The following is a 21,997-nucleotide window of genomic DNA, read 5'->3' on the forward strand; positions in this document are numbered from 1 at the left end:
GGAGATTTGGAAAGCTTAATTTCAGAGGTTTACCATGAAATTATAAATATATAATATCAACATGAAGAAACTAATATGACTTTAAAAAAATTACAATACAAAAGAGATTTTCATACTTAGTGTTAGAACTTAGAACCATTAATGTTTTTTCCATGTGTTTTAGCAATAAATAACAATTCATCACCTATATGCAATTGATTCAACTAATCGTTCTATCAGCTTCCCCTCAAAGGAAATATAGACATACACATGACACAGAAGAAAATACATCTATTTTCAACATTAAAGGAGCATCAAGTATTGGCTTGGAGACTGATTGAAAGTATGTCCTTGGCATTTTTACCTTCATGCTCTGAAGACTAAACTAATAGGCTCACTAAATATATAGCATACTATTGAAGAAATAGCAGATGATGAAGTGCTACTGATTGTTAACCCGGGATAATTGGAAAGCTTATATTCAGCTGTTTACATTCATACTATCTTTATATTTCATCAACAAGACAAAACAAAAATGACCTCAATAAATTGCAATAAATAAGAGATTAAGTTACTTGGCGTTAGAACTTAGAACCATTAATAGATATTCCAGGAGCTTTCAGAATAATAATTAATTCTACAACTATATCAAATGTATTCATCCAATCCTTCAAGCAGTGTTTGATCCAAGGTGATAAACAGTCAAAAATGAGACACAAGAAAAATTAATCTTTTTTCAAACAATTAAACTTGGCCTGTACAGGGATCGAACCTCTGACCTTGGCGTTATTAGCACCACGCTCTAACCATCTGAGCTAACAAGCCGTTATGCACAATTTCCTGGAAGTCCAGCATATGAAGAAGTGCTAATGATAGTTAACCCGGGAGATTTGGAAAGCTTAATTTCAGAGGTTTACCATGAAGTTATAAATATATAATATCAACATGAAGAAACTTATATGACTTTAAAAAAATTACAATACAAAAGAGATGTTCATACTTAGTGTTAGAACTTAGAACCATTAATGTTTTTTCCATGTGTTTTAGCAATAAATAACAATTCATCACCTATATGCAATTGATTCATTTAATCATTCTATCAGCTTCCCCTCAAAGGAAATATAGAGATACACATGATACAGAAGAAAATACATCTATTTTCAACATTAAAGGAGCATCAAGTATTGGCTAGGAGATTGATTGAAAGTATGTCCTTGGCATTTTTTACTTTATGCTCTAAAGACTAAACTAATAGGCTCAATAAATATATAGCATACCATTGAAGAAATAGCAGATGATGAAGTGCTATCGATTGTTAACCCGGGATAGTTGGAAAGCTTATATTCAGCTGTTTACATTCATACTATCTTTATATTTCATCAACAAGACAAAACAAAAATGACCTCAATGAATTGCAATAAAGAAGAGATTTAGTTACTTGGAGTTAGAACTTAGAACCATTAATAGATATTCCAGGAGCTTTCAGAATAATAATTATTCTACAACTATATCAAATGTATTCATCCAATCCTTCAAGCAGTGTTTGATCCAAGGTGATAAACAGTGAAAAATGAGACACAAGAAAAATTTATCTTTTTTCAAACAATTAAACTTGGCCTGTACAGGGATCGAACCTGTGACCTTGGCGTTATTAGCACCACGCTCTAACCATCTGAGCTAACAGGCCGTTTTGCACAATTTCCTGGAAGTCCAGCATATGAAGAAGTGCTAATGATAGTTAACCCGGGAGATTTGGAAAGCTTAATTTCAGAGGTTTACCATGAAGTTATAAATATATAATATCAACATGAAGAAACTAATATGACTTTAAAAAAATTACAATACAAAAGAGATGTTCATACTTAGTGTTAGAACTTAGAACCATTAATGTTTTTTCCATGTGTTTTAGCAATAAATAACAATTCATCAGCTATATGCAATTGATTCATTTAATCATTCTATCAGCTTCCCCTCAAAGGAAATATAGAGATACACATGATACAGAAGAAAATACATCTATTTTAAACATTAAAGGAGCATCAAGTATTGGCTTGGAGACTGATTGAAAATATGTCCTTGGCATTTTTAACTTTTTGCTCTAAAGACTAAACTAATAGGCTCACTAAATATATAGCATACTATTGAAGAAATAGCAGATGATGAAGTGCTACCGATTGTTAACCCGGGATAGTTGGAAAGCTTATATTCAGCTGTTTACATTCATACTATCTTTATATTTCATCAACAAGACAAAACAAAAATGACCTCAATAAATTGCAATAAATAAGAGATTAAGTTACTTGGCGTTAGAACTTAGAACCATTAATAGATATTCCAGGAGCTTTCAGAATAATAATTAATTCTACAACTATATCAAATGTATTTATCCAATCCTTCAAGCAGTGTTTGATCCAAGGTGATAAACAGTCAAAAATGAGACACAAGAAAAATTAATCTTTTTTCAAACAATTAAACTTGGCCTGTACAGGGATCGAACCTGTGACCTTGGCGTTATTAGCACCACGCTCTAACCATCTGAGCTAACAGGCCGTTTTGCACAATTTCCTGGAAGTCCAGCATATGAAGAAGTGCTAATGATAGTTAACCCGGGAGATTTGGAAAGCTTAATTTCAGTAGGTTTACCATGAAGTTATAAATATATAATATCAACATGAAGAAACTAATATGACTAAGTTACAATACAAAAGAGATGTTCATACTTAGTGTTAAAACTTAGAACCATTAATGTTTTTTCCATGTGTTTTAGCAATAAATAACAATTCATCACCTATATGCAATTGATTCATTTAATCATTCTATCAGCTTCCCCTCAAAGGAAATATAGAGATACACATGATACAGAAGAAAATACATCTATTTTCAACATTAAAGGAGCATCAAGTATTGGCTTGGAGACTGATGAAAATATGTCCTTGGCATTTTTAACTTTTTGCTCTAAAGACTAAACTAATAGGCTCACTAAATATATAGCATACTATTGAAGAAATAGCAGATGATGAAGTGCTACTGATTGTTAACCCGGGATAGTTGGAAAGCTTATATTCAGCTGTTTACATTCATACTATCTTTATATTTCATCAACAAGACAAAACAAAAATGACCTCAATGAATTGCAATAAATAAGAGATTTAGTTACTTGGAGTTAGAACTTAGAACCATTAATAGATATTCCAGGAGCTTTCAGAATAATAATTAATTCTACAACTATATCAAATGTATTCATCCAATCCTTCAAGCAGTGTTTGATCCAAGGTGATAAACAGTCAACAATGAGACACAAGAAAAATTACTCTTTTTTCAAACAATTATACTGGGCCTGTACAGGGATCGAACCTGTGACCTTGGCGTTATTAGCACCACGCTCTAACCATCTGAGCTAACAAGCCATTTTGCACAAATTCCTGGAAGTCCAGCATGTGAAGAAGTGCTAATGATAGTTAACCCGGGAGATTTGGAAAGCTTAATTTCAGAGGTTTACCATGAAATTATAAATATATAATATCAACATGAAGAAACTAATATGACTTTAAAAAAATTACAATACAAAAGAGATTTTCATACTTAGTGTTAGAACTTAGAACCATTAATGTTTTTTCCATGTGTTTTAGCAATAAATAACAATTCATCACCTATATGCAATTGATTCAACTAATCGTTCTATCAGCTTCCCCTCAAAGGAAATATAGACATACACATGACACAGAAGAAAATACATCTATTTTCAACATTAAAGGAGCATCAAGTATTGGCTTGGAGACTGATTGAAAGTATGTCCTTGGCATTTTTACCTTCATGCTCTAAAGACTAAACTAATAGGCTCACTAAATATATAGCATACTATTGAAGAAATAGCAGATGATGAAGTGCTACTGATTGTTAACCCGGGATAATTGGAAAGCTTATATTCAGCTGTTTACATTCATACTATCTTTATATTTCATCAACAAGACAAAACAAAAATGACCTCAATAAATTGCAATAAATAAGAGATTAAGTTACTTGGCGTTAGAACTTAGAACCATTAATAGATATTCCAGGAGCTTTCAGAATAATAATTAATTCTACAACTATATCAAATGTATTCATCCAATCCTTCAAGCAGTGTTTGATCCAAGGTGATAAACAGTCAAAAATGAGACACAAGAAAAATTAATCTTTTTTCAAACAATTAAACTTGGCCTGTACAGGGATCGAACCTCTGACCTTGGCGTTATTAGCACCACGCTCTAACCATCTGAGCTAACAAGCCGTTATGCACAATTTCCTGGAAGTCCAGCATATGAAGAAGTGCTAATGATAGTTAACCCGGGAGATTTGGAAAGCTTAATTTCAGAGGTTTACCATGAAGTTATAAATATATAATATCAACATGAAGAAACTTATATGACTTTAAAAAAATTACAATACAAAAGAGATGTTCATACTTAGTGTTAGAACTTAGAACCATTAATGTTTTTTCCATGTGTTTTAGCAATAAATAACAATTCATCACCTATATGCAATTGATTCATTTAATCATTCTATCAGCTTCCCCTCAAAGGAAATATAGAGATACACATGATACAGAAGAAAATACATCTATTTTCAACATTAAAGGAGCATCAAGTATTGGCTAGGAGATTGATTGAAAGTATGTCCTTGGCATTTTTAACTTTATGCTCTAAAGACTAAACTAATAGGCTCAATAAATATATAGCATACCATTGAAGAAATAGCAGATGATGAAGTGCTATTGATTGTTAACCAGGGATAGTTGGAAAGCTTATATTCAGCTGTTTACATTCATACTATATTTATATTTCATCAACAAGACAAAACAAAAATGACCTCAGAAAATTGCAATAAATAAGAGTTTAAGTTACTTGGCGTTAGAACTTAGAACCATTAATAGATATTCCAGGAGCTTTCAGAATAATAATTAATTCTACAACTATATCAAATGTATTTATCCAATCCTTCAAGCAGTGTTTTATCCAAGGTGATAAACAGTCAAAAATGAGACACAAGAAAAATTTATCTTTTTTCAAACAGTTAAACTTGGCCTGTACAGGGATCGAACCTGTGACCTTGGCGTTATTAGCACCACTCTCTAACCATCTGAGCTAACAGGCCGTTTTGCACAATTTCCTGGAAGTCCAGCATATGAAGAAGTGCTAATGATAGTTAACCCGGGAGATTTGGAAAGCTTAATTTCAGAGGTTTACCATGAAGTTATAAATATATAATATCAACATGAAGAAACTAATTTGATTTAAAAAATAATTACAATACAAAAGAGATGTTCATACTTAGTGTTAGAACTTAGAACCATTAATGTTTTTTCCATGTGTTTTAGCAATAAATAACAATTCATCACCTATATGCAATTGATTAATTTAATCATTCTATCAGCTCCCCCTCAAAGGAAATATAGAGATACACATGATACAGAAGAAAATACATCTATTTTCAACATTAAAGGAGCATCAAGTATTGGCTTGGAGACTGATTGAAAGTATGTCCCTGGCATTTTTACCTTCATGCTCTAAAGACTAAACTAATAGGCTCACTAAATATATAGCATACTATTGAAGAAATAGCAGATGATGAAGTGCTACTGATTGTTAACCCGGGATAATTGGAAAGCTTATATTCAGCTGTTTACATTCATACTATCTTTATATTTCATGAACAAGACAAAACAAAAATGACCTCAATAAATTACACTAAATAAGAGATTAAGTTACTTGGCGTTAGAACTTAGAACCATTAATAGATATTCCAGGAGCTTTCAGAATAATAATTAATTCTACAACTATATCAAATGTAATTATCCAATCCTTCAAGCAGCGTTTGATCCAAGGTAATAAACAGTCAAGAATGAGACGCAAGAAAAAATTAATCTTTTTTCAAACAATTAAACTTGGCCTGTATAGGGATCGAACCTGTGACCTTGGCGTTATTAGCACCACGCTCTAACCATCTGAGCTAACAGGCCATTTTGCATAAACTCCTGGAAGTCCAGCATATGAAGAAGTGCTAATGATAGTTAACCCGGCAGATTTGGAAAGCTTAATTTCAGAGGTTTACCATGAAGTTATAAATATATAATATCAACATTAAGAAACTAATATGACTTTAAAAAAATTACAATACAAAAGAGATGTTCATACTTAGTGTTAGAACTTAGAATTATTAATGTTTTTTCCATGTGTTTTAGCAATAAATAACAATTCATCACCTATTTGCAATTGATTCATTTAATCATTCTATCAGCTTCCCCTCAAAGAAAATATAGAGATACACATGATACAGAAGAAAATACATCTATTTTCAACATTAAAGGAGCATCAAGTATTGGCTTGGAGACTGATGAAAATATGTCCTTGGCATTTTTAACTTTTTGCTCTAAAGACTAAACTAATAGGCTCACTAAATATATAGCATACTATTGAAGAAATAGCAGATGATGAAGTGCTACTGATTGTTAACCCGGGATAGTTGGAAAGCTTATATTCAGCTGTTTACATTCATACTATCTTTATATTTCATCAACAAGACAAAACAAAAATGACCTCAATGAATTGCAATAAATAAGAGATTTAGTTACTTGGAGTTAGAACTTAGAACCATTAATAGATATTCCAGGAGCTTTCAGAATAATAATTAATTCTACAACTATATCAAATGTATTCATCCAATCCTTCAAGCAGTGTTTGATCCAAGGTGATAAACAGTCAACAATGAGACACAAGAAAAATTACTCTTTTTTCAAACAATTATACTGGGCCTGTACAGGGATCGAACCTGTGACCTTGGCGTTATTAGCACCACGCTCTAACCATCTGAGCTAACAAGCCATTTTGCACAATTCCTGGAAGTCCAGCATGTGAAGAAGTGCTAATGATAGTTAACCCGGGAGATTTGGAAAGCTTAATTTCAGAGGTTTACCATGAAATTATAAATATATAATATCAACATGAAGAAACTAATATGACTTTAAAAAAATTACAATACAAAAGAGATTTTCATACTTAGTGTTAGAACTTAGAACCATTAATGTTTTTTCCATGTGTTTTAGCAATAAATAACAATTCATCACCTATATGCAATTGATTCAACTAATCGTTCTATCAGCTTCCCCTCAAAGGAAATATAGACATACACATGACACAGAAGAAAATACATCTATTTTCAACATTAAAGGAGCATCAAGTATTGGCTTGGAGACTGATTGAAAGTATGTCCTTGGCATTTTTACCTTCATGCTCTAAAGACTAAACTAATAGGCTCACTAAATATATAGCATACTATTGAAGAAATAGCAGATGATGAAGTGCTACTGATTGTTAACCCGGGATAATTGGAAAGCTTATATTCAGCTGTTTACATTCATACTATCTTTATATTTCATCAACAAGACAAAACAAAAATGACCTCAATAAATTGCAATAAATAAGAGATTAAGTTACTTGGCGTTAGAACTTAGAACCATTAATAGATATTCCAGGAGCTTTCAGAATAATAATTAATTCTACAACTATATCAAATGTATTCATCCAATCCTTCAAGCAGTGTTTGATCCAAGGTGATGAACAGTCAAAAATGAGACACAAGAAAAATTAATCTTTTTTCAAACAATTAAACTTGGCCTGTACAGGGATCGAACCTCTGACCTTGGCATTATTAGCACCACGCTCTAACCATCTGAGCTAACAAGCCGTTATGCACAATTTCCTGGAAGTCCAGCATATGAAGAAGTGCTAATGATAGTTAACCCGGGAGATTTGGAAAGCTTAATTTCAGAGGTTTACCATGAAGTTATAAATATATAATATCAACATGAAGAAACTTATATGACTTTAAAAAAATTACAATACAAAAGAGATGTTCATACTTAGTGTTAGAACTTAGAACCATTAATGTTTTTTCCATGTGTTTTAGCAATAAATAACAATTCATCACCTATATGCAATTGATTCATTTAATCATTCTATCAGCTTCCCCTCAAAGGAAATATAGAGATACACATGATACAGAAGAAAATACATCTATTTTCAACATTAAAGGAGCATCAAGTATTGGCTAGGAGATTGATTGAAAGTATGTCCTTGGCATTTTTAACTTTATGCTCTAAAGACTAAACTAATAGGCTCAATAAATATATAGCATACCATTGAAGAAATAGCAGATGATGAAGTGCTATTGATTGTTAACCCGGGATAGTTGGAAAGCTTATATTCAGCTGTTTACATTCATACTATATTTATATTTCATCAACAAGACAAAACAAAAATGACCTCAATAAATTGCAATAAATAAGAGTTTAAGTTACTTGGCGTTAGAACTTAGAACCATTAATAGATATTCCAGGAGCTTTCAGAATAATAATTAATTCTACAACTATATCAAATGTATTTATCCAATCCTTCAAGCAGTGTTTGATCCAAGGTGATAAACAGTCAAAAATGAGACACAAGAAAAATTTATCTTTTTTCAAACAGTTAAACTTGGCCTGTACAGGGATCGAACCTGTGACCTTGGCGTTATTAGCACCACTCTCTAACCATCTGAGCTAACAGGCCGTTTTGCACAATTTCCTGGAAGTCCAGCATATGAAGAAGTACTAATGATAGTTAACCCGGGAGATTTGGAAAGCTTAATTTCAGAGGTTTACCATGAAGTTATAAATATATAATATCAACATGAAGAAACTAATATGATTTAAAAAATAATTACAATACAAAAGAGATGTTCATACTTAGTGTTAGAACTTAGAACCATTAATGTTTTTTCCATGTGTTTTAGCAATAAATAACAATTCATCACCTATATGCAATTGATTAATTTAATCATTCTATCAGCTCCCCCTCAAAGGAAATATAGAGATACACATGATACAGAAGAAAATACATCTATTTTCAACATTAAAGGAGCATCAAGTATTGGCTTGGAGACTGATTGAAAGTATGTCCCTGGCATTTTTACCTTCATGCTCTAAAGACTAAACTAATAGGCTCACTAAATATATAGCATACTATTGAAGAAATAGCAGATGATGAAGTGCTACTGATTGTTAACCCGGGATAATTGGAAAGCTTATATTCAGCTGTTTACATTCATACTATCTTTATATTTCATGAACAAGACAAAACAAAAATGACCTCAATAAATTACACTAAATAAGAGATTAAGTTACTTGGCGTTAGAACTTAGAACCATTAATAGATATTCCAGGAGCTTTCAGAATAATAATTAATTCTACAACTATATCAAATGTAATTATCCAATCCTTCAAGCAGCGTTTGATCCAAGGTAATAAACAGTCAAGAATGAGACGCAAGAAAAAATTAATCTTTTTTCAAACAATTAAACTTGGCCTGTATAGGGATCGAACCTGTGACCTTGGCGTTATTAGCACCACGCTCTAACCATCTGAGCTAACAGGCCATTTTGCATAAACTCCTGGAAGTCCAGCATATGAAGAAGTGCTAATGATAGTTAACCCGGCAGATTTGGAAAGCTTAATTTCAGAGGTTTACCATGAAGTTATAAATATATAATATCAACATGAAGAAACTAATATGACTTTAAAAAAATTACAATACAAAAGAGATGTTCATACTTAGTGTTAGAACTTAGAACCATTAATGTTTTTTCCATGTGTTTTAGCAATAAATAACAATTCATCACCTATATGCAATTGATTCATTTAATCATTCTATCAGCTTCCCCTCAAAGGAAATATAGAGATACACATGATACAGAAGAAAATACATCTATTTTCAACATTAAAGGAGCATCAAGTATTGGCTTGGAGACTGATTGAAAATATGTCCTTGGCATTTTTAACTTTTTGCTCTAAAGACTAAACTAATAGGCTCACTAAATATATAGCATACTATTGAAGAAATAGCAGATGATGAAGTGCTACCGATTGTTAACCCGGGATAGTTGGAAAGCTTATATTCAGCTGTTTACATTCATACTATCTTTATATTTCATCAACAAGACAAAACAAAAATGACCTCAATAAATTGCAATAAATAAGAGATTAAGTTACTTGGCGTTAGGACTTAGAACTATTAATAGATATTCCAGGAGCTTTCAGAATAATAATTAATTCTACAACTATATCAAATGTATTTATCAATCTTTCAAGCAGTGTTTGATCCAAGGTGATAAACAGTCAAAAATGAGACACAAGAAAAATGAATCTTTTTTCAAACAATTAAACTTGGCCTGTACAGGGATCGAACCTGTGACCTTGGCGTTATTAGCACCACGCTCTAACCATCTGAGCTAACAGGCCGTTTTGCACAATTTCCTGGAAGTCCAGCATCTGAAGAAGTGCTAATGATAGTTAACCCGGGAGATTTGGAAAGCTTAATTTCAGAGGTTTACCATGAAGTTATAAATATATAATATCAACATGAAGAAACTAATATGACTTAAAAAAAATTACAATACAAAAGAGATGTTCATACTTAGTGTTAAAACTTAGAACCTTTAATGTTTTTTCCATGTGTTTTAGCAATAAATAACAATTCATCACCTATATGCAATTGATTCATTTAATCATTCTATCAGCTTCCCCTCAAAGGAAATATAGAGATACACATGATACAGAAGAAAATACATCTATTTTCAACATTAAAGGAGCATCAAGTATTGGCTTGGAGACTGATTGAAAATATGTCCTTGGCATTTTTAACTTTTTGCTCTAAAGACTAAACTAATAGGCTCACTAAATATATAGCATACTATTGAAGAAATAGCAGATGATGAAGTGCTACCGATTGTTAACCCGGGATAGTTGGAAAGCTTATATTCAGCTGTTTACATTCATACTATCTTTATATTTCATCAACAAGACAAAACAAAAATGACCTCAATAAATTGCAATAAATAAGAGATTAAGTTACTTGGCGTTAGAACTTAGAACTATTAATAGATATTCCAGGAGCTTTCAGAATAATAATAATTCTACAACTATATTAAATGTATTTATCCAATCTTTCAAGCAGTGTTTGATCCAAGGTGATAAACAGTCAAAAATGAGACACAAGAAAAATGAATCTTTTTTCAAACAATTAAACTTGGCCTGTACAGGGATCGAACCTGTGACCTTGGCGTTATTAGCACCACGCTCTAACCATCTGAGCTAACAGGCCGTTTTGCACAATTTCCTGGAAGTCCAGCATCTGAAGAAGTGCTAATGATAGTTAACCCGGGAGATTTGGAAAGCTTAATTTCAGAGGTTTACCATGAAGTTATAAATATATAATATCAACATGAAGAAACTAATATGACTTAAAAAAAATTACAATACAAAAGAGATGTTCATACTTAGTGTTAAAACTTAGAACCATTAATGTTTTTTCCATGTGTTTTAGCAATAAATAACAATTCATCACCTATATGCAATTGATTCATTTAATCATTCTATCAGCTTCCCCTAAAAGGAAATATAGAGATACACATGATACAGAAGAAAATACATCTATTTTCAACATTAAAGGAGCATCAAGTATTGGCTTGGAGACTGATGAAAATATGTCCTTGGCATTTTTAACATTTTTAACTTTTTGCTCTAAAGACTAAACTAATAGGCTCACTAAATATATAGCATACTATTGAAGAAATAGCAGATGATGAAGTGCTACTGATTGTTAACCCGGGATGGTTGGAAAGCTTATATTCAGCTGTTTACATTCATACTATCTTTATATTTCATCAACAAGACAAAACAAAAATGACCTCAATGAATTGCAATAAAGAAGAGATTTAGTTACTTGGAGTTAGAACTTAGAACCATTAATAGATATTCCAGGAGCTTTCAGAATAATAATAAATTCTACAACTATATGAAATATATTCATCCAATCCTTCAAGCTCCGTTTGATCCAAGGTGATAAACAGTCAAAAATGAGACACAAGAAAAATTTATCTTTTTACAAACAATTGAACTTGGCCTGTACAGGGATCGAACCTGTGATCTTGGCGTTATTAGCACCACGCTCTAACCATCTGAGGTAACAGGCCGTTTTGCATGAATTGCTGGAAGTCCAGCATATGAAGAAGTGCTAATGATAGTTAACCCGGGAGATTTGGAAAGCTTAATTTCAGAGGTTTACCATGAAGTTATAAATATATAATATCAACATGAATAAACTAATATGACTTTAAAAAAATTACAATACAAAAGAGATTGTCATACTTAGTGCTAGAACTTAGAACCATTAATGTTTTTTCCATGTGTTTTAGCAATAAATAACAATTCATCACCTATATGCAATTGATTCATTTAATCATTCTATCAGCTTCCCCTCAAAGAAAATATAGACATACACATGATACAGAAGAAAATACATCTATTTTCAACATTAAAGGAGAATCAAGTATTGGCTTGGAGACTGATTGAAAGTATGTCCTTGGCATTTTTAACTTTATGCTCTAAAGACTAAACTAATAGGCTCACTAAATATATAGCATACTATTGAAGAAATAGCAGATGATGAAGTGCTACCGATTGTTAACCCGGGATAGTTGGAAAGCTTATATTCAGCTGTTTACATTCATACTATCTTTATATTTCATCAACAAGACAAAACAAAAATGACCTCAATAAATTGCAATAAATAAGAGATTTAGTTACTTGGCGTTAGAACTTAGAAACATTAATAGATATTTCAGGAGCTTTCAGAATAATAATTAATTCTACAACTATATCAAATGTATTCATCCAATCCTCCAAGCAGCGTTTGATCCAAGGTGATAAACAGTCAAAAATGAGACACAAGAAAAATTTATGTTTTTTCAAACAATTAAACTTGGCCTGTACAGGGATCGAACCTGTGACCTTGGCGTTATTAGCACCACACTCTAACCATCTGAGCTAACAGGCCATTTTGCATAAACTCCTGGAAGTCCAGCATATGAAGAAGTGCTAATGATAGTTAACCTGGGAGATTTGGAAAGCTTAATTTCAGAGGTTTACCATGAACTTATAAATATATATTATCAACATGAAGAAACTAATATGACTTTAAAAAAATTACAATACAAAAGAGATTTTCATACTTAGTGTTAGAACTTAGAACCATTAATGTTTTTTCCATGTGTTTTAGCAATAAATAACAATTCATCACCTATATGCAATTGATTCATTTAATCATTCTATCAGCTTCCCCTCAAAGGAAATATAGAGATACACATGATACAGAAGAAAATACATCTATTTTCAACATTAAAGGAGCATCAAGTATTGGCTTGGAGACTGATTGAAAGTATGTCCTTGGCATTTTTACCTTTATGCTCTAAAGACTAAACTAATAGGCTCACTAAATATATAGCATACTATTGAAGAAATAGCAGATGATGAAGTGCTACTGATTGTTAACCCGGGATAGTTGGAAAGCTTATATTCAGCTGTTTACATTCATACTATCTTTATATTTCATCAACAAGACAAAACAAAAATGACCTCAATGAATTGCAATAAAGAAGAGATTTAGTTACTTGGAGTTAGAACTTAGAACCATTAATAGATATTCCAGGAGCTTTCAAAATAATAATTAATTCTACAACTATATCAAATGTATTCATCCAATCCTTCAAGCAGTGTTTGATCCAAGGTGATAAACAGTCAAAAATGAGACACAAGAAAAATTAATCTTTTTTCAAACAATTAAACTTGGCCTGTACAGGGATCGAACCTCTGACCTTGGCGTTATTAGCACCACGCTCTAACCATCTGAGCTAACAAGCCGTTATGCACAATTTCCTGGAAGTCCAGCATATGAAGAAGGGCTAATGATAGTTAACCCGGGAGATTTGGAAAGCTTAATTTCAGAGGTTTACCATGAAGTTATAAATATTACCTACTGGCGGTCGCCAGTAGGTATATATAGTTAGGATTTTTTCCCTATGGGATTTCTGAAAATTCTATGCCTAATAACTTTTGCGTTTGTGGACGGAATTGGCTGAAATTTTCAGGAAAATGGCACATTTTGTTTCTGAGCAGCCCTTGAAAATTTGGGGGGGTTTTGTGGAGGGGGGGCCGAGAAAAAAGGGGGGTCCCAAAACGCGTTTTCCCCATGTTAATTTCCATAGGGCGGTTGGACTCACTTTTAGCCCGAACGGCTGAATGGATTTTCACGAAACTTGGCAAAATTGTAGGGACTGTTAGCCCGATGTGCCTTTGCTAGGTCTCAATATATGTGCTTCAGTGGATTTTGAGAAATTAACGTTTAAATCAAGATATATATCTGTAACAGCGCTCCGGTTCGCGTACTTTTCGCTTATCGGAACTTTGCGCACGGAAAGCTGATTGGCTCTTCGGTGTCTGTCAACATTCTAAACAGTCCGGTGCAGCCGCCATCTTCTCTCTCGGTAGGATCGAGAGACAAGAGGAGGCCAAAACAAAGAGGGAAATTTCCATAAGGGGGCATAGTAGATCCTCCCTGACCCCCTAGGTTTTATGTGGTGTTTTTAAAAGGGCCCAGCAGGGTCCAAAAAAATATATATATTTTTTTTTTCGCGATGAGCGTCTAGTACGCGAACCGGAAAGCGTTCTGGGCAGCGTACTATAAGGATAATAGAATGATACACTTTTCAAAGACTGTCTGTTAATTGTTTGTTTTTTTTTCTTTTTTTTTGTTGTCTTTATTTTTAAAGTTATTTTTGTTATTTTCATTGTTTTTCATACTTTATTAAATTTTCTAACATTTCATTGTCAGAAATGTCATAATTTATTATAGGGTGTAATTGTTTTTCATTTTCAAGCAAGTTGTCTACTGCTTCAACACATTGTAGAAGTTCGTGGTCTCTACTGTCATCCATAAAGTCATCAAGTTTGTCTTGGCTGCTCTCCTTCAGTTGAATCGAAAATGAAATTTGTTGTTCGCCTTCCATTTTGCCTGAAATTTTGAATAAGAAAATATATATTAGTAGAGATAGGGCACTGTTGGGATTAATTTTAGATAGTCATTTTTTATCAGTGAATTTATCTTTTGGCAGTGTATAGTATCAGAGTGGAAATAGGACTATAAAAAAGTGTATGTGATTTAACCAAGACAAGCCTAACTCCATTCATAACTATAACAGAGAAGTCTAACTAAATACATTAGTACTACAGAGGGATAGTGTATATGTAGCAGAAAAATTCTATTATATTAAGTTATAGTGCACAATATATTTCGTTTTTAAAAATTATATCTTACCTTCACAAAGAAGTTGAAGTTTTTGGAAGCTATTAAAAGGTGTTGTACAACAAGAAGTAGTAGTCAAAATGGCTGTGTTTTCTTCTCTTCGGTTATATATATTCAAGTATATAACCAATCAAATGTCAGGTAATAAAAGTAGAAAATGAAAGTAACATTTTCATTGGTTGTCAATTCGAACAGTTCAGATGTGTTTTGTGAAGTAATTTACCTCACGGTATTTGGAGAGGTCTAAAGGCTAAATGGCTAAATGAAATTTCAATCAAATTTGTGAGAATGAAAGGGATTGTTATGTAGTATGAGGTAATTTATATTTGGTGAGAGTGTCTCTAGTCATTTTTCTGTAAATTACTTTCCCGCCTTTTTTTGGACCGCTTTCCGGATAGCGGTCCGGTCCGCGTACTTGGAGCGTAACGGGAGTCCACCATTTTGTGTTTCGGTCGAATCAAGGTATAAAATGGAGGGTAAATAATGTTCTGAATGGGTAGAAGGGGGCATCGTACAAGTATTTTGCCCCCCTACGTTTTCTGAGGGTGGCTGAGGAGGACTATATTTGCGAAGAAAAAACTTTTTTTTGAAATTTTGCGCGGTTAGCTTCCAGTTCGCGTACCGGATAGCGCTCTTTAAGCGTAGTTTGTTGAAAATTACAGAAAAAAAGCTAGAAAAAAAATAATAAAAGTGTGTGATCAGATGAAGGGTAGCTCTGAGAAGAGCTTTTGGGTTTATGGTACATTTAGGTACTTATAAGTAGGTACCAATGCACATTCTTAAATTCAGAATGAAAATTCTGTTGCCCTCATCTGAGAAGTGAACTCCATCTCCTCTGTAGATATCTTGCATGTAGTAACGCAAGTTATTGTTGTACAGAGAGCCCATTCCATGGTCTCTCATGTAAGCTGAAACAGATTTGTTTACATGCTTCCTCGCTTTCTCAATTTGTGGACAAAATTGGTTGGACCACCTCCATTTCTGTCTTTGGCATATATTGGAATATACCAAGGCAGTTTGAGGAAAAAGTGCCATTAATTGCTCAAAGGTGTCCTTTAAAAGCATTTCCAGACCTACCCCTGTCAAAGTGCCCAAATCATTACCTCCACAGTGCACTATTAACAGGTCAGGTTTTGGCAAATGTATAAAGGTTTTCACCAATGGTATCAATTGGTGACATTTTAATCCTCTTTGGCCCAACCACTTAATTTCCACATCTTGTAAATTGAGGTTAGGTAAATTTCTGTTCTCAGCATACCTTTGAGCCCAGTGGATGTAACTATGTCCAACAATCCAGACGTTAAACATGGTGGCTGAAGGTTGTTCTGTAGTCAGATGAAGTGTGGTAATGAAAGGGCAGTTGAAACAGTAGGAGTTTCTAAAGAAAAAAAACTGTGGATTTACAATGCTAATGATTCATTAGCAGTGATTGGTGCATTTCCATTTCTGAAAACAGAAAGTTAGGGTGCATGGATGTGTTCTTTGAAAGATGTAATTTGAATGGTCAAGGAAGAAACATTTAATGAAAGATTGCACTGGATACGCAGGTGCACTGAGAGTTCAGAGTTCAATTGAAACATTGTTGTGTGAATTTGCAAACATGAGAGGTCTTCCAGGAGGTGGTTGCTATGGATACAAGGCAGACAGGGCAGAGGGGGGAAGGGTTTTGATTTGAAAAAAGTGAGGGAAGAGGTATGATTGGCTGATATGAGAGATATGTGAAAAGAATATCTGTATTTCTGTGCTTTCAATAGCTGCAGCCTTTGGAGTGCATCCTTTTTCTTCTGCTGAAGACAATTTGGTGTATTTCTCAGACTGTTTTCAAAACTCAAAAAATATTTGCTAAGGTGAGAAAAGATTAATTTAATCAAGATAGAGAATAGTATGATTTACGAGAAAATGATGAAGAAAGCTGTGTTTTTAAAATGTGGTTTTGTCTCTAGTGATATACAAATAGAATTTGTTTCTTTGAGAAATTGTAATTGCATATTTTAAAAACGATTTCAGAAATCAATTTCATTTCTGGATATGTACTGCTAGAGCTTCATAGGTTGTTTTGAGCCATATTTATAACGTATTTGAGTGTCTAAGATGTTATGTTTTCCTTTTAAAATGTAAAGCGTTCCTCTTGGGGCAAGTGTCTTGTAAATACGCTCCCACTTGTGCTTGGCAAATTTGGATTTTGATTATGGGAGTTACCTAGCCATGTTAATAGTGTCCCAAAAATGGTGCTAGTGAATTGCAGGAAACACTTTCATGTGTCTCAAGGACATTTTTAGTCATTTCTCCATGAATGCAGGTATACAATTGATTTATTTGCTGTGTTTAAAAACGAATTTTGAAATCAATTACATTTCAGGATATGTACTGTTAGAGCTTCATAGGTTGTTTGGGGTCATATTTAGAAGGCATTTTAGTGTCTTTGATGTTATTTTTCCCTTTTAAAATGGAAAGCGTTCCTCATGGGGCCCTGAGCAGTTCTTAGCCATGTTATTTAATAGGAAGTGGATAACATGGCTAAGAGCATTTGCTGGAAAGTGCATGAATATTGCTGACTTTTCTGCGATGTTATTTTTCCCTTTTTAAATGGAAAGTGTTCCTCTTGGGGCAAGTGTCTTGTAAATACGCTCCCACTTGCGCTTGGCAAATTTAGATTTTGATTATGGGAGTTACGTAGCCATGTTAATAGTGTCCCAAAAATGGTGCTAGGGCATTCCAGAAAACACTTTCATGTGTCTCAAGGACATTTTTAGTCATTTCTCCATGAATGCAGGTATACAATTGATTTATATGCTGTGTTTAAAAACGAATTTTGAAATCAATTACATTTAAGGATATGTTCTGTTAGAGCTTCATAGGTTGTTTGGGGTCATATTTAGAAGGCATTTTAGTGTCTTTGATGTTATTTTTCCCTTTTTAAATGGAAAGCGTTCCTCATGGGGCCCTGAGCACTTCTTAGCCATGTTATCCAATGGGAGGTGGATAACATGGCTAAGAGCATTTGCTTCAAAGGTTGTTTGGGGTTATACACCATTTTTGGGAAATTATTAACATGCCTATCTAACTCCCATAATCAAAATCTAAATTTGCCAACCGCAGGTGGGAGCATATTTACAATAAATTTGCACCAGGAAGAACGAAAAATAGCATACTAGATACTCAAATGCCTTATAAATATGACCCAAAACATCTTATGAAGCACTAGTAGTGCATATTTCCAGAAATGTATTGGTTTTCATTTAATGATTTACTTCATTGGTAGGCCTTCACATGTTTTTTTATTTTGATATTTTTCAGTGAAAATCTTATCTGCAACCATGTGTTGGCCTCACCTCAAATAAACAAAACAGGTGATGGACTGAATATGGATCAATGACACACATTTACCCAGTCTAAAGATCAGGGCCTAAACAAATCTTTAGATAGGCTACATCTTATCGTCATCCTGAATTAATGATTTAAAATATTAGGGAGTGATTTATGAGTGTTGTATGCCTTTTTTGCACCATTGAGTGTCATTTTTGTGATGCAGTGCTGGTGGGAAACATTTGCTATGTTAAATAATTAGTAGGGCATTAAGTTTTAGATGACTGTTATTTATTTACTGTTTGGTAATAGTGGTTAATAACATTTTATATTATATTTTTCCACAGATTCAACTGCAGATTCTTTCATAGTTTGGAAAATGCCTTCCAAAAGTCGAATACGAAAGGCTAGAAAACGTCAAAGACAGCAGGATGATGTTTTATTGCAGCAGTCCTCTTCCCCAAATACTTGTCAAAACACCAAGAAAGGTCCGGGTAAGAGCACGAAATCATTCTTAAGAAATATTTGTCATAGAAAAAGAATTTCTCCAAAAAATGTTTCAGTCCTCAAAAAGAAAAGCAGTTTAAATGGAAAGGAGAGACCCATCAAAAATGTTACTGGTAGAGGAAGAGATAACTCTGTGCATGATAGTAGAAGGAAACAACAGTTTAGGGACATTCGACATCGAATGTTCCGTAATAGGATAATAGTTAATTTATTGAAAAATATTAAAAAAAAAGGCCAACAGAAAGCGGCATTTTATAAGAAGAAGAAAAATGTAGAGAAAATTATTGATCATGCTTTTGAAATTAAGCGAAAGTTGTTTATTTTGGTAATCAATAGAATTAGGAAACTAAGCAAGGTAATTTCTGATTTCAAAACTAAAAGTAGATGGAAGAGAGTAGTAAATCGTACTAACTTTTGTGAAGTTTTTTCCGGAGAATGGATGCATAGTTCTAGTTGTGAGGCATTTTTTAATGAGGAGAGTTATTTTCAGGATAATGATTTGGTGTTTGCAGTTGACACCAGTGGTCGAGCTTATGAAGTGAAGGATGGTTGTCCAGTTGAAAAAGAACAACTTGTGACAACAGAGACAGAAGAGGCGCTAAGTGATGAGGTTTTAGGAAGACGTCCTAAGGGTCCTGTGTACATTTGGAAGTGTAGTTCTATTTGCAGTGTGCGACAGGTTTCCATCAATTTGCTTTGTGATTTTATACGGACATTTAATAAGAAAAGTTTGAAGCAGAAAATGAAGTTGTTGCAAGATTTAGATCCTTGCAGAGTGAGACAAATAACAGGTTTGCGTGGTCATTCACTGGCTTGTCTTTCCAGGAGAGTATGCCAGAGTGTTTTTCATCATTTCAGGATGCTAGCAGTGCATCATAATAAAGTGAGAAAATTAGTGAGAATGTTGTATTATGCTAAGAGTCCAGCAATTATGCTTAAACAATTATGTGCTGCTCTTTTGCATGGTTCTGAAATAGATGTGAAGAATATTTGTGAAGAAATTGAGTTTTGTTACTTTGGTAGTAAAGATGAGAATGTTCAAATTGACCCTGAAGTAGAGGGTAATGTGGAAGATAATGTACAGGTTTCCAGTACAGATAATTTTCAGAAGGAAATTGCCACGTTTCAGATGAAATCAAGTGAGAGGCCTAATTTCACTTGTGTATGTTGTCGACGCACTTATTATAAGAATCAGACTAAGGTAGTGGATTTATATGCAAAAAGTGAAAGGGAAAATAATAGTGAATGGAAGGATTTAGCCACATACTTGATGGTAGAAAATTATTTTGATTTGGGATCGGATCAACGTGTGTGTACTTATTGTTGTAATAAATTAAACCAAAACCAGATGCCTGCTAGGGCAGTTCATAATAATCTGGAATTGGTTGAGATTCCTTCTGAATTGAAGGATTTAAATACTTATGAATCTATTTTGATTCAAAGTATCCATCCCTTTCAGGCTATTGTAAGAATGGAGCCAAAGACAGGGAAGTTGCCTCCAGCAGATTTACAGAGAGGATTAAAGGGAAGAGTTGTTTATTTGCCTCTAGATTTGAAGAAAAACATTAACACAATTGGAATAGAAAAAGTGGAAGAGGAACCTCTGGTTATCTTGGTTAATGGGGTTCCGACAAAGAATAAGAAAATATGGCAAGATTTAGTGGATGTTAGGAAAGTCAAAAAGGCAACAGTGTATTTGAAGAAAAATAATAAGTACTATAAGAATGTATATGTTGCAGAAGAGGAAGTAAGTGATGAAGAGGATAGCGATTTGTGTGCTGGCCAAATTGAGAAAGTAGAGGCCTCTAAAAGTGAAGAAATATATGAACATTATAGTGTTCATCCTTTGCATTCCAAGGAAGTCATGGGGAATGCTATTGAGTTGTTTCAAATGAAACAAGCCAAAGGGAGTCCCATTAGTGTTTGGGAGGAAAGTTTGGAAGCTCGGTGTTTCCCACAGCTATTTCCCACAGGTCAAGGAGGAAGATATGATGAGCGACCTCATCAAATTCCTGCGTCTGAATACCGGACTTTACGATTGTATGCAGCAGATCCTAGGTTTCGGCAATGCATTCCCTATTTGTTTCATCTCCTGTTTGAAAGCGATCTGTCTGGACTGTCATATGCAGTGAACCACATCTTAAAAAGTGGTATACAGATGCGAAACATCTCGGCAAGTGACTTTATGCATAAAGTCAATGTCCAAGACAGTATTTTGGATTCTCACTTAATTAATCTCATGGCGTGTCAGCGTGGTACTAATGAGTACTGGTACCGTCGTCATGGTGATTTAAAATGTATGCTGAGGAACTTAGGAACTCCAACATGGTTCCTCACTCTGAGCTGTGCCGAGTATGGCTGGGAAGACTTACTTGAATTTTTACGAGAGGCAAATGGTAACATTGAAAACATCGAATTCAAGACACCCGGAGAACTGTGCTCTTTGGATCCAGTCAATGTATGCAGGTACTTCAATCATAGATTTGAAGCTATGATGTCTTTCATCACAAATAAAAAGAATCCACCTCTTGGACAGGTGTTGGATTTCTTTTGGAGAAAGGAGTACCAAGCAAGAGGTGCCCCTCATATACATATGTTGTTGTGGATCAAGGATGCACCTAAATTTGGAACAGATCCGGATGACTTAGTGATGAATTTCATCGAACAGTATTCTACGTGTGCTGTTCCAAACGCAACGGAGAAGAAAAGTCTAAGAGAACAAGTTCTACGTTTCCAAAGCCATCGTTGTGGAAAGTACTGTCGTCGTAAATTCAGAAACAAGGACAAGTTCTACACCAAATGTCGTTTCAACTTTCCACGACCGGTGATTTCTAAAGGAAGAGTGAACAGTTTGATGTCTTCGCTGCGACATAATGTGACGAGGAAGTCACCCAAGAATACATACAATTTGAAAAGGAACGAAGAGTCCAAGTACATCAATGACTACAACCCAGTGATTTTGTCCATGTGGAATGCTAACATGGATATACAGT

At 33.7% G+C, this 21,997-nt stretch overlaps 4 non-coding genes across 4 annotated transcripts; all 4 read right to left on the bottom strand.

The window, feature by feature from the left end:
- Positions 1-1,592: 1,592 nt before the first annotated feature.
- On the bottom strand, positions 1,593-1,666 carry TRNAI-AAU (transfer RNA isoleucine (anticodon AAU)). The gene has a single exon. It is a non-coding gene; the product is annotated as a tRNA-Ile (tRNA).
- A 789-nt stretch (positions 1,667-2,455) lies between these two features.
- TRNAI-AAU (transfer RNA isoleucine (anticodon AAU)) lies at positions 2,456-2,529 on the bottom strand. The gene has a single exon. It is a non-coding gene; the product is annotated as a tRNA-Ile (tRNA).
- Positions 2,530-10,217: 7,688 nt separating this feature from the next.
- On the bottom strand, positions 10,218-10,291 carry TRNAI-AAU (transfer RNA isoleucine (anticodon AAU)). Its single transcript has one exon. It is a non-coding gene; the product is annotated as a tRNA-Ile (tRNA).
- Positions 10,292-11,079: 788 nt separating this feature from the next.
- On the bottom strand, positions 11,080-11,153 carry TRNAI-AAU (transfer RNA isoleucine (anticodon AAU)). The gene has a single exon. It is a non-coding gene; the product is annotated as a tRNA-Ile (tRNA).
- Positions 11,154-21,997: the final 10,844 nt, after the last annotated feature.

This window comes from Lissotriton vulgaris, chromosome 12 (assembly GCF_964263255.1).
Source record: "Lissotriton vulgaris chromosome 12, aLisVul1.2, whole genome shotgun sequence".
NCBI lineage: Eukaryota > Metazoa > Chordata > Amphibia > Caudata > Salamandridae > Lissotriton > Lissotriton vulgaris.